Source organism: Molossus molossus, unplaced genomic scaffold, assembly GCF_014108415.1.
Source record: "Molossus molossus isolate mMolMol1 unplaced genomic scaffold, mMolMol1.p scaffold_m16_p_1, whole genome shotgun sequence".
In the NCBI taxonomy this organism is placed as follows: domain Eukaryota; kingdom Metazoa; phylum Chordata; class Mammalia; order Chiroptera; family Molossidae; genus Molossus; species Molossus molossus.
This window is the reverse complement of record NW_023425344.1, coordinates 26,996,024-27,010,529: the sequence shown is the minus strand read 5'-3', so window position 1 is coordinate 27,010,529 and position 14,506 is coordinate 26,996,024.

The window sequence follows — 14,506 nt, the reverse complement described above, 5'->3', positions numbered from 1 at the left end:
GTGATGATCATGCTCTGTTTCTTGATCAGCTATTGGTTCCACCGCTCAGTTCCACTTTGAGCTAGAACTGGGAACTTAAACATACATGTTGGATATATACCATTTATAATTAAACAGTCTTTCTCAACACTCTGGTCAGTTGGGCTCTGTGTTAGAGCATCAGCCCTCAGACTAAAGGGTCTTGGGTTTGATTCCTGGTCAAGGGCACATGCCTGGGTTGCAGGTTTGATCCCCGGCCCTAGTCGGGGTCGTGTGGGAGGCAACCAATTGATGTCTTTCTCACATCAGTGTTTCTCGTTCTCTCTCTAAAAATCAATGGAAAAATATCCTTGGGTGAGGATTAAAAAAACAAAGATATGTTCATCCCCTGCTACCTCAGAATGTGACCTAATTTGGAAATAGAGTCATTGCAGCTGTAATTAGTGAAGATGAGGTCATACTAGAGGAGAGTGAGAACTTAAATCCAATACAACTGTCTCCTAGAAGAAGGGAAACAGACACACAAGGACCACAGCCATATGAAGATGAAGGCAGGGACTGGAGTTACGTTACCACAAACCAAGGGAAGTCTGGGGCTACCAGAGCCTGGAGGAGGCAAGGAGGGGAGCACGGCCCCGTCAGTGCCTTGATCTGACTCCTAGCCTCCAGAACCGCAAGAGAATCCATTTCTGTTGCTTTAAGCCACCAAGTTTGTGGCACTTTGTCACAGTAACTCTAGCAACCCAAAACTCATGAGTAACATCTTTAGAATTAAAAAAAAACAAAACAAAAAACTAGAAGACTCATGCCTTCATCAAATGGAAGTTACTGTAGACATTGCAAGGAGACAGTCCTTGCTCTGGCTGGTGAGATCAGTGAAGGCTTCTCTGGGAGCTGATGCTTGAGTCAAATTGTGAAGGATTTTGAAGGAGCAGTAGGAGTTTGCCAGGTGCAAAAGGAAGAAATGTCACAAGATTGCCGTGTTCCTTGATATGCAGAGCTTATATTTTAATGAGGGAGTCTGGGAGAAAACAAATGAACAAATAACGAATTACAAACTTTGGTCGTTATAATGTAGAGTTGCTGTACATAAGCATTCTCGCTTCATTGGATTGACGAGGACCAGGTCATAGGGGGGCACCCCTCTGCAGCCTGGTGTCTAGAGGTCATTGCAAAAGTGGACAGGCCACTGGGCAGAGAAGCACGATTGCTTTGTTTTCACCCCAAGGCTGTGTGGCTTGGGCATGTCTTCTCACTTCTCTGAACCTTACTTCCTATATCTGAAAAAAGATATCGCGGAAAAGGGGATGCATCTAAAATCCATTCTCATTCTAATTCATTGAAACATGTTGTTATATGAAGAGCTACATAATTTGGTCAACTAAAGCAGAATCCACAGGATAGTAGTAAATCAATGGTAATTACTAAAATTTCATAGCATTCTACATGGACTTTTTTTTTTTTTTGGTGATTACATTGAGCTGTTACAAAGAAAGGGAGCTGCAGTCTATGGTCTTATTTTTTTCAGATAGGAGCGAGTGACAATCCACTCTGAATGAGAAGAGCATTTGGCTCTGTATATAGCTCCATTTTTGCATTTATCTCTTCTGAGGTCAGAGTTGCTTTTATTGCAGTGCTGTTCTTATTGGAATTGCTTTCATTACTCATGTATCTCTTAGGCTAAGGAAAAAGAGATGCATGTTCAACGCCATCCTAGAGAAGAAAAATGAGAGGGCAGCTCTCACAGAATCAAAGGAGTTGGAGTTGGAGACCTCACTTTGCATCTTACTTCTCCCACCTCTTAGCTGTTTCTGAACCCCACTTTCCTCATCCATCGCAAGGATGAAAACCCATTCCTCACACTGTGGTTGTGAAGATTAAATGCATTCATGCATTCTTCATATAGTTTTGAGGATTAAATTCATTCATGCATTTCATCAAATATTTATGGAACGCCTACATTATCTATAAAAGGCACTGCACATAAAGCAATGAAGAAGACAACATTATCCATGGTCCTCAACCTCAAAGAGTTTTTATTGTCGAGGTGAAGACAGATAATGAATAATAAGGAGTGCAATGACTGTTACTTCCAACTCCATTGGGTTAGATGATGAGTAGAAGTCATCTTTAAAACAAAGATGGTAGGAGGCAGAGTGGGGAAAAATAAGATGATGCTGAGGTCTTCACTGGCGTGGGCTGACTCACCAGTGAAGGAGTTAGTGGCAGACTGAAGCAAGTGTGAATTAGGTAAGATCATAGTTGAGAGATGGTGCTTTCCTGAAAATGTATAACTTGGTAAATTTTCTCCCAAACATAAACAGGAGCCAAAAATCTTATTTAATGTTATGTGAAGTGTGATTGGGCTGATTTCTGTGCTTCCTTTTCCAGAGCATGGAATAGTTAGCAATACTCTGGGGTAATTTGTCTTTCAAATCTCTCTAGGGTTCTGAGTCATGTCGCATTTTATTACACCGCAAAGCTACTTTGCAAAATCTGAATGACATAATTGTTCTTTGTCAAACATAATTTCTTAAGCTTCTTTAGGTCCTTTGTGGCAATTAAAATCAACACAACTTCTGTAGAGGCACAGGTTGTCTAGGTTGTTACATATCATTTGTCTATTACCACCCACTGAAGCCTGTTATTAAAGTAAATAAGAGGCAGGGGAGAGGTGCTGTAGCTTAAAAATTAGGATTTCAAATGCAAGTAATTACAGAGGATGTGATTTTGCACTTGAAGCAAAATTTAAAAGATACTACTTGGTAAACTCCCAGTATAGTTAATATACTGTTTTCCCCCATTGCGCTGTCCAGTGTGGTCCTCACTAGCCATTTAAATTCTGCTTATATTAATTAAAACCAAATAAAAGTTAACATTCAGTTCTTCATTTTCTTAGCCACATTTCAAGTGTTCAACAGCCACATGTGACTAGTGGCTACATATTATAAGGCACGGATATGGAATATTCTGTCATCACCAGAAGTTCTGCCTTTATGAGCTAGTCAGTAAAAAGAACTAAGAGGTGTTCTTTTTTTTTTTTATCCTCATCCGAGGAAATTTTTCCATTTTTTTGTACAGACAGAGTGGGAGGGAGAGAGAGGAAAACATCGATGTGAAAGGGACACATCGAGTGGCTGCCACCCGCACGACCAACCAGAGCCGGGGACAAACTGCAACCGAGGTACATGCCCTTAGCGGGAACCGAACCCGGGTCTCTCCGACCGCAGGTGGACGCTCTAACCGCTGAGCCAAACCAGCCAGGGCCAAAGAGGTATTCTTGCACAAGCCTAGATGAAGTGCAGTTTCCTTTATTTTTGTCTCTAGAGCAGGGGTTCTCAACCTGTGGGTTGTGACCCCTTTGGAGGTCGAACAACCCTTTCATAGGGGTGACCTAAGAGCATCGGAAAACACATATTTCCAATAATCTTAGGAACCGAGACACTGCTCCTCTGTCTCCAGGCGGGTCTGCCCACATGCAGATATGCCCACATACTGATACGCCCACATACGAGTATCCGGCATGATGACATCATAGCACCAACCCCATCACATACACCCCATACAAATACAGGTGTGTGTGACAGGGTTAGCACCATAATGTACTGATGCGGACCAGTCACACATGTATAGAGAGCAGCTACTGTGTAGAAAGCAGCAGTATTGGAGGTAAAACGACACTTCATGAATTATAATTACTGGGTAAATGTAAAATCATCAACTACGGCAAAAAAAAAAAAAAATTATCTGTACCATGGGAACTTCATCTGAATGCCGATTGGTCTTTTTATATTCAGCTGTGGTTGATGTTATTACTGCCCCCCTTGTGAGAGTAACAGGTATGTAAAACAACAACAACAACACAGAGAATGGTAAATCAGAGGAAACTTTAATAAACTGTATTGACTAAACTATGCCATGTATCATCTTTTGTATTATTAAAGCTATTGTTATATATTATTTTCATTAGCAAACCATCCCATGACAATGGATTATATAGAGAAGAACGTTAAGAAAAGAAAATATAGGGAGGATTTTTTACAGTATGGTTTTACCTCAATAATTACAGCAGAAATTGAGAAACCACAATGTGTTATTTGTTGTGAAGTTCTATCAGCCAAATCTCTGAAGCCGAACAAACTAAAATGCCATTTTGATAGCAAGCATCCAAGCTTTGCCATCACGGATACCAACTATTTTAGAGGCAAAGCCGATGGATTCAAGAAAGCCAGACTTGACACTGGTGGCAAGTACCACAAACAAAATGTAGCAGTCATTGAAGCTTTATATTTGGTGGCACTCAGAATTGCCAGAGCTATGAAACCACCCATCGTTGCTGATGATTTACTGTTGCCAGCAGCCAAAGACATTGAGTTATGACCGGAGACGAATTTGTTACAAAATTGAGTGCAACTTCCTTACCTAATGATACTGTCCGCAGAAGAATAGAGACATATCCGCTGATATTCTTGATCAGGTAATCCAGGAAATTAAATCTGCTCCACTTCCAATATTTAGCATCCAGCTTGATGAATCTACAGACATTGCAAACTATTCACAGTTACTGGTTTACATGAGGTCTATTAATGATGACGACTTTAAAAATGAGTTTCTTTTTTGCAAACCTCTTGAAATGACAACTACTGCACGTGATGTATTTGACACAGTTGGTTTATTCCTGAAAGGCATAAGATCTCTTGGGAAAAGGTTTGTGGTGTTTGCAGAGATGGTGCTCCAGCTATGCTAGGGTGTCAATCTGTATTTCAACGTTTGTACTGAATGAGTCACCAAAAGTCGTCAGAACTCACTGTATGATTCATTGGCAAATATTAGCAGCAAAGACGCTGCCACAAGAGTTACAAGAAGTAATGAAAAGTGTCATAAATTCTGTCAATTTTGTAAAGGTGAGCACTTTAAACAGTCGACTGTTTTCACAACTGTGCAACGAGTTGGATGCGCCGAACAATGCTCTGCTATTTCACACTGCAGTGAGATGGTTGTTGACAGGAAAAGTTTTAAAACGTGTTTTGAGCTTCGTGATGAACTCAAAACGTTTTTTAATCAGAAAGCAAGACCACAGTTTGAAGCACTTTTCAGCGATAAAAGTGAACTGCAGAAAATAGCTTACTTGGTTGACATCTTTGCCATCTTGAATGAGTTAAATTTATCACTGCAAGGACCAAATGCAACATGCCTTGATTTGTCTGAAAAGATCCGATCATTCCAAATAAAACCAGCTTTGGCAAAAAAATTGAATGAAAATAAAATTTACACATTGCCTACCTTATCTGCTTTCTTTGAGGAACATGACATTGAACCAGACAAAAGGATAACGATGATAATTTCTGTGAAAGAACCCTTGCACATGCTTGCAGATGAAATTTCATCGTACTTTCCAAATCTACCTGACCCCCCATTTGCACTTGCCAGAAGCCCATTCACAGTCAAAGTTGAAGATGTTCCTAAGATAGCACAAGAGGAGTTCATTGAACTTATTAGCAGCGATGCAGCCAGAACTGATTTCTCTACAATGCCAGTTACAAGATTCTGGATCGAGTGTTTGCAGTCATCCTGTTCTGTCTGAGATTGTGTTGCACCTTCTTCTTCCATTGCCAACAACTTATCTTTGTGAAACAGGGTTTTCCAGCTTGTTGGTTATCAAGTCTAAATACAGAAGTAGACTTGTTGTGGAAGATGATCTTTGTTGTGCTCTTGCAAAGACTGCCCCGAGAATTTCTGATCTGGTGAGAAAGAAGCCATCTTAACCCTCACACTGACGTTGGCTTTTTACGCATACTGTCGCAATGTAGTTTACTGTTGTTATATTAAGACTGTTACCCATGCTACACCATGCTTCAAGACAAAATTTCATTTATTTGTAATTAGAAATAAATATTTCACAATATATAATTACATATTGTTTTTGTGATTAATCACTATGCTTTAATTCTGTTCAATTTGTAACAATGAAAATACATCCTGCATATCAGATATTTACATTACGATTCATAACAGTAGCAAAATTACAGTTATGAAGTAACAATGAAAATAATTTTATGGTTGGGGTTCACCACAATATGAGGAACTGTATTAAAGGGTTGTGGCATTAGGAAGGTTGAGAACCACTGCTCTAGAGGAACATGAATAATTCTTACTTAAATTTAGTTCTAGAAATACATCCTTAAAAATGTAGGTATGCATCTAATGGTTAATGAACAAGACTTTCTCATGGCATTATTATAGGAATTAATATAGATACCCACAGTAAGGGTTAATGGTTTACAGTTACCAACATCATGTCTTGAGATGGCATGAGAACATGCTAATGATATTAGTTAAAAACAACAGCAAAAAATCCTGTCAATACATTATGATACCAAAATGTACTCAATATGGTCATTTCTCAGCAATTAGCTTACGATGCTTTTTATACATTTCCTTATTTGTTTTCAATGAGCATAAACTTTTAGCTGCTAAAGAGAAAAATATTTTTTAAAAAGTACAAATAGCCTTGGCTGATTTTTGTTCAGTGGCTAGAGCGTCAGCCTTCAGAACAACGGGTCTTGGGTTTGATTCCTGGTCAAGGACATGTGCCTGGGTTGCAGGTTCAATCCCTGTCCCCAGTTGGGGTTGTGCAGGAGGCAACAGATCCATGTGTCTCTCTCACATCGATGCTTTTCTCTCTCTCTCTCTCTCTGTCTCTCTCTCTCTCTCCCTCCTTCCCCCATTCTATCTAAAAATCAATGGAAAAATATCCTTGTGTGAGGATTAACAACAAAATACAAATATTTGAGGTTTGGAGCAGATAGATGAATAAAATCTAATGCATAAAGCCAAATATGGGTGAATTCCTTTTCTGTTTCAGTGGGTAATGGAAAGGTTGCTGGTGTTAAAAGCATTTTGATAGCAATCTCCAGGTCTAGAATCTGTGTTCATTCTTATTACTTCCAACCTACACATCGGGGAGCTAAAAAGTGTGATTCCAGTAACAAGTTTGTGTGCTGGTGGCACTGAAGAAAGTCATATGAAAGCAAATAGCAGTACACCAAGCCATCTGCAGACCAGAATAAGAAAATGGTTTCAAACAGAGAATCTAAGTGTCACGGCATAAAAAGCAAGTCAGTTCAAAACCTCACCTTTATTGAACTGAAAACAATCAAGTCATAAAAAATCATTTTCTTTACTTAATTTTGATGATTTTAAGATTTACATCTTAACTTTTTTTTTTTACAAGTAATGTCAGTACAATCAGCTTTATCAAGCCCTTTCTCAAAGCTCAGGCAGCTCTTACCTATCATTTCACAGATGGCTCAGCCTTGTTGAGATTTTAGCAGTTTTATCAATGATCTCACACACTTCACATTTTAGATATATTTATTATATATACACACATGTATATGATTTCTATAAAGACAAATGAAACAAGTACTTTAATGCTTGCTCTTATAATCAATCAAACTTTATATAATTTTGTTTAACCTTTTCTTTTCAATGACTATATGACATACACGGACATTTTGTAGTTATTTAAAGAATGTTTAAAAAGTAGTCAGTCTTGCACATTATTAATGAAGTGAGTGGTTCACAGGTTAGATTCCTAGTGAAAATAGAATACTTTTTGGGAAAACTGACAGTCAATTGTTGAATCATCTTTTATTTGGCTGAGACAGGTAGCATTGGCTTTTGAGTTAAAAGTGGGAAAAAACATAATTTTAGGTTGGAGACACCTCTTGAGGATAGGCAGGGGAATGATTGGAAGAGGGTGAATTAAGCAATTTGTGAAGACCCTAAACACAAATTTCATTCACTTTGCAATATTCCCCCAAACCATGATGAGTGCAATGCCCTACGATGATCCTAAAAATCATCTTACCTTGGAGCTTTTTGTCTGGCTGCTTGGAGTATTCCATAGACCAGACAAAGGACCCTTCCTATCAGCTCGGAGCCTGCCATGCCACCTTCAGGTCATTGGATGATCAAATAATTTAACGTTTTTGTTGTAATGTCACTGTGGAGATGTTTGTTCCATTTCACAGTATGTTGCCGCTAGACAGCATTCCGATCCCCACCACCAATTTAGCTGCCAACTACTTAAGAAAAATCCAGGAACAGAGTTCTTCAAGTGGCATTTCAATCTACTCTTTTGCTCCTTCATGACCATGACCAGACTGCTTATCACTTCTGACAGTCCTCAACCACAAGAGAAGGAATAAGGAACAAGCTACACTACATTTGCAAATGTCAGTTTTGAATATAAAGCTTTAATCAGTGGAATGCAGGTGTGAGGAATATTAGAACTAATCTTTTCATTATGCTTCCAACTCAGAAATTATGATAAGATTTAGTAGAGAAAAACAGCATTATTCATCTGTTCTTTAGTTCTCTGGAACTTGGCATAATGATCTGGGCTTAGGCTGTCATTTAAATTCACATGGCTTATCACAGATCTGCTGAATTTATTCACATCACAAAAAAAGTCTAAGATATTATGTCAACACATTTATTGGGTGCCTAATGAGTCCATGGGACCATGCTCAGTACCAGGACTGCAATGACAGATAACACCAGCTTCAGCATTTGTAATCTTATCCTCTTTTTTCTCATAAATTGGATTACACGATATGGACCATCTTCTAATTTCCTGGGAGACAGAGAATGGGAGAGAGAGGGTCTGGTCAATGCACCTATATCTTTGTTTTGGTTCTGGTATCAGTATTGATGATGACTGGACACTTTGAAAGTTGTGGATGCTTTTCCAGGACACCTGTGAACCCTTGCTGGTCTAGACCCCAGCACCATATTGGTTGTTCAAAGGTAATAGCTCTCAGTTCATGCTTACACACCCAGATGTTATTTTCATAGTAGGACCCATGGGGTGGGTTCAAAAGGTTTTCAGTCTCACTTCTCTCCATTAACCCTCCAAGAACCATTGTAGACATTGAGTTACCCGGCTACATTAGTTTCTTGTTGCTGCTGTGACAAGTCACCTCAAATTTAGCAACTTACACAACATGAATTTATTATCTTAGAGTTTTGTATGGTAGAAATAGGAACTGGGTCTCCCTGGGGTTAAATGAATGTGTGAACAAGGCTCCACTTCTTTCTGGAGGCTCTAGGAGAGAATGTGAGTCATTGCACTTTCTCGTGTGTAGAAGCCTCCCACATTCTTTGGCTCATGGCCTCCTTCTTCTGTGTTCAAAGCCAGCATCATTGCATCTCTCTGTGTCTTTCTTCCAGTAACTTATCTCTCTGATTAACATTTTTGTTCAGCTGCCCTCTTCCACTGTCAAGTCCCCTTCTGTCCTGACAAGTGTGGCTCAATTGGTTGGGCACCATCTCATGCACCAAAGGGTTGGCTGTTTGATTCCATGTCAGGGCACATTGTCCAGGTTTCAGGCTCAATCCCCAGTAGGGGGTGTGCAGGGGGCAGCAGGTCAATGTTTAGCTCTCTCATTTCTCTCTCTCTCCCCTTTTCTCTCTCTCTCCCCCTTTCTCTCTAAATATCAATACAAATGTTTTAAAAAGTATAAGTCTCTTTCTGACTACATTGGGTCCACCCAGGTAATCCAGGATGATCTCCCTGTTTTAAAGACAATGATTAGCAACCTTAATTCCATCTGCAACTTTGATTTCTTTTTGCCATGTTATCCAACATATTCACAGGTTCCAGGGATCAGGACATGGACACCTTGGGAGGCCATTGTTATGCCTATTACACTAGCCAAAATTCTCTCTTTCCACCCTATTCCATTCTTTCTTACTGTAGCAGGTGGGCTCTGAGAGAGCTGCTGGTCATTTCTGTCTCCTGGCATTTATCTACTTGTGTAATTCTATCCCCTTGAGTGTGGGTGGGATCTGTGACTTCTAACCAATAGAATGGCAATGGTCATAGGATGTCATGCTCCTGATTATGTTCCATAAGAATGTAACTTCCATTTTTTTAATAGTTGTTCTTTTTAAAAGCAGTTTTAGGTTCACAGCAGAGTTGAACAGAAGGTACATGGATTTCCTGTACACCCCCTACCCCAACACATGCATAGCCTTCTCATTATCAACATTCCCTACCAGAGTGGCACATTGTGTCACTTCCAACTCCATGCAGACTCTCTCTGTTGCCTAGTGGGTTTTCTCACTTTGATAAAACACACATGGCAAGGAACTGAGGAAGGCCTCTGGCCAATATGCCACAAGACACTGAGCCCTATCAGCAACCACATGAACCAGAAAGTAGATCTTTCTAAAGTCAAGTCTTCAGATGAGACCCCACCCTTGGCTGACACTTTGCATGCAGTCTCATGAGAGACCCTGAAGCAGAGTGTCCAGCTCTGCCATACCTGGGTTCAGACTCACAGAAACTGTGAGAGAATATGTGTTGTTTTAAGGCACAATGTTTATAATAAGTTTATTACAGAGCAATGGGGAGCTAATATACTTGCCAAAGAACCACAATGGGGACTATCCTAATCCAAAAAGTTGCTTCAAGTATAGATCTTGTTACTCAAGGTGTGGCTCACAGCTACACTGCCAACCTCTGAGATTGTGAGAAATGAAAAAGCCCAGGCACCATCCCAGACCGACTCGAACAGAATGTGCATTTTAGCAAGATCCCCATGTGTTTTATAGGTCCATATCAAAGGCTGAGAAACACTCGTGGAGGTACCTTCCTCCCAGAGAATCTTATTCACCCCTTCGTGCACTCGCCTACCACCTTTGCAGTCACTAGCCCTGCATACCACAGAGACTGGAGGGCAACTTTGTTCAGGCCATGCAAGTTCAGTCACATCCTTATCTTGGTTAATGAGGCATACTCAAGTTACCCCAAACACACCTCATAATAGTGAATATCTATTTCAAAGGGACTTATTGCCTTAATATCTAGGCCGAGGATGTGCTGGTATTAGTTTATAAATTATACTTCTCTGGGTGTTATTACTCACATAAAACATTTTTTGTGCCCTCAACAATCTAGTGGGAGGATGGGCCATCCCATGGACCAGTAAGTAACAAAATACAACAGGAGTTGCGAGTTGCTCGATTAGGGGACAGAATGGCAACTGCCAATAGGTATAGTCAGGAGTAGATTTGGGGCATGAATGATCCCTAAAGGTAAAGAGCACACAGGAGGGTGATAGATGATGAAGAAAGAGCAGGTAGGAACATTTATGAGACCTTCAGTAAACTCGAAAGTAGACCCATTTGGCTGCAGTATAGAATTTAAGTAAAGAGATAATGAGAGATCAAGGAAATAGAGGCCAACATTGTGGAGAGAGACAAAGAAAGAAAAAACAAAACAAAAGAGAAAGAAAGGAAGGAAGGTAGATTACACCAGGTGCTGTCTGCTGCGTCAGCTAAGGCATCAAGATATGACACCACCTTCCAAAATGAGGTGTGCGCCACTGATTTACCAAGGAGGTTGCCGAAAACCAGCAACATGACTGAGTTCCTCTCCCACATTGGAGCTTAGGAAAGGCTGGAACTCCAATTGAAGGGGAAAAGGGAGTTTCAGAAAGAGCGGCTGGTGTGCTGTGGGCATTACCCACCCACCACCACCACCACCACCACCGAGGAGGGGAGAGAAGGGTGTGCCTCCTCCTCTACTTCAAGGCCAGGGGGACCCTTTGGCAACATCACTCAGCTTAACGTGCACCCATTCCCTGGCGCATCTTCCACCCGGAAGGTCTGGGGGGGGGGGGGGGGGGGGACTTGGTCAGCGGTTTGACAGTGGAGCGAAGTGGCTTTGCTGGGGGAGGGGTGGCTGGGACCACCCTAGTTGCTCCGAGTACACAGTGTGCTCCTGGGGTCCCGGCCTGTGGCTGGGCCTTTGGTCCTGTCCACAAGGATGGTCTAGAGAGGCAAGCAGTCCTCAGGCCAAAGACATTAGAGGTGCTGATGTCTGAGCCTGAGGAAGAAGTGAAGTGACCACCAGATAGATGTTCTCCCTTTGAAAAGAACGGAGGAAGAGAGACTCCCAAGGGTGGGCAGCAGTGGGGAGGACGGCGGTGTCTCCAAAGAACTCATGACAATTCACACGAGAGAAAGTTTGCTTTTAATGCCTTCCATTACCAGTCAGCTCTGATGAGAGTGCTAATGTCGAACGTTCCTGCTCGTTCTCTTCCTCTCCGCTCACAGTCCAAGCCTCTGAGGATAAAACGTGGTAAGCCCGATGGGGAGTGAAGAGCAGGAGAGCCTGACAGGGAAAGAGAGAAAAAGGTCCGGGGCCCCAGGATACAGGCCCCGAGATGGAGATTTGCACGCAGGAGGTTCACATGGGAGTGCCCCCCGCCCCGTGAACTCAGTGTGCGTGAAGTTGGACGAGGAGTGGGATCAGGCAGAGGAAGACTTTGAACGGGGGTGCAGTTGCTGCAGAGGGCTCAGCTGCCCCATGGGGGAGTTCTAGAGCCAGGTGGCCCCTCTGCATTGCCCCTCCTTGGGAGAGGGTGCTCTACACTCCGCTTGTCTCACTAACCAGTCATTGGATGGGGCTGCCCCTGGGGAGGCAGCATGGCCTGCAGGCAGCTCCTTTTTGCTGAAGGCAATTTGCAGAGAGCCACTGGGCTGAGAGCCTTGAGGGCCAGTCCTCCAGCAGCTGGGGGACAACTGAGGCACATGCCTGGATGGCTCTTCGCAGTGTCGCTGCACTGATGATGACATCCCCTTTCCAGGGCAGGCATCCTGTCTGCAGGGGCAGAAGCAGGGGAGAGGGAGGAGTTTTTAATTATTACAGGTAATTGGACTTTTTTTTTTTAAAATCCTCACCCCAGGACATTTTTTGCATTCATCTTCAGATAGAGCCAGAGGGAGAGAGGGAGGAAGAGAGAGAGAAATATCGATGTGAGAGAGACACACGGAGTGGTTGCCACCCACACGACCCCAACGGGGTGGAGACAAATTGCAACAGAGGCGGTGCCCTTAGCAGGAACCTAACCGGGACTCTCTGGTCCGAGGGCTGATGCTCTAACCGCTGAGCCAAACCGGCCAGGGCTGGACTTTTAATTAGTGTTTAGAGTAGTTTTGATTACCTTAAAGGTAGCAGGAAAATCATGGGGCTTGCTTTGTTTTTCATCCGGGGGCAGGGAAATAACTATCCCCACAGAACAAATGTACAGAAATGTGTCTAGCTAACTGGCTAGACAAACTTACTTACATCTTCCAAACTTTGGTTATAATTGCAGTTATTGCTAGAAAAGCAGCATCAGGGAAGATAATCTTTGCACAGGAAAATTCCTCTATGGGTGTGATCATGCACAGGCAGGCCCGGAGCAGTGGTCCCAGGCTTGTGGGCGGAGGGGGAGGGAGCAAGGTGGGCCTGGTCCCTTTGGCAGCCGGGCCTTCCCTGTGGAAGCTTTTTTCATGCCTATTTTCAAGTATATAAAACAATACCATTACAAGGAAAACCAGTTCTATTTTAAAAATTGTGATGTGTGTGCAGCTTTTCACATTAAAGGACAAAATTTTTATTTTAAATCTTGCCATATAATGTGTAATTTTAAGTTTCAAAGTATGTTCAAAATAATAATGCACACAAGTAGTATTTTGAGTACCTGCATAACTATAATATGAAAATATCTTTGATTTCTATTGGTGCCAGTGTTGCAGGCACTGTGGTTTGTGGCCTATATTCATAGTTGAAGAAAATGCTAAGTTCCACTTTATTACGGAAAATAAAGGTGCAAGGACTCTAAACCTGGTCCCATCCCCTAAGGCCCTGTCTTCATTTCTACCCCTAGGCTGCCAGGCACAGTTCAAGAGCATCATTCAGTCATGCAGATTGGTCCATAAAACAATTCATGGGCTCCAACCCCAGCTCTGCCCTCGGGATGCACAGCAGTGCACACGCTGGGCAGCTCTCCCGTTGCCTTTGGTGACCATGCAAACATTTACCACTCTGAGAATCTCTGCGAATCAGCAAAAAGTGCTCCTTCCTCCAGCTGGTTTGTTCTGATATTCCTGCACCATCTGGGAAGCTCTGCCAGGGGGTTGGGGAGAAACAGGATTGCCAGAATCTCAGGAGAAAGCACCCCTGGCTGCACACATATTTGTGCCCAAATTCTTTCCACCTGTGCACCCCCCCCCCGACTTTGGGTTCCCACTGCACATTGTATGCTTCCTTTGCCCCCATCGCCTGGGAAAGAGAAGCAGGGCTGGAGTCTGGTCAGCGTGCATCAGGCTTCTGTGGGTGAGAGAAGAACTCTTAAGGGATGCTCAGAGCATGATAGACATAGGACACAGGTGTGTGTGTGTGTGTGTGTGTGTGTGTGTGTGTGTGAACAGCAGTGAGAGCGTACCTGTATACTCTTCCAAAAGTGTTCATGACCTTATGTATAATGTGGGTTTCTATGCAGAGAGAGGCTCTCCTTTGCTTTTCCAGGGTTTCAGGAAGCCAGAATCGCTTGCCTTCACATCCTGGAATAAATTAATATAGGATGCCCTTGTGCAGTGCACAGCCTGGACACCTGTACTGATGGTCTCCTCAAAACCCTTGCATCATTTCTACCCTTTTCTTTGTAGGAATGGCTTTGCCTCCGTT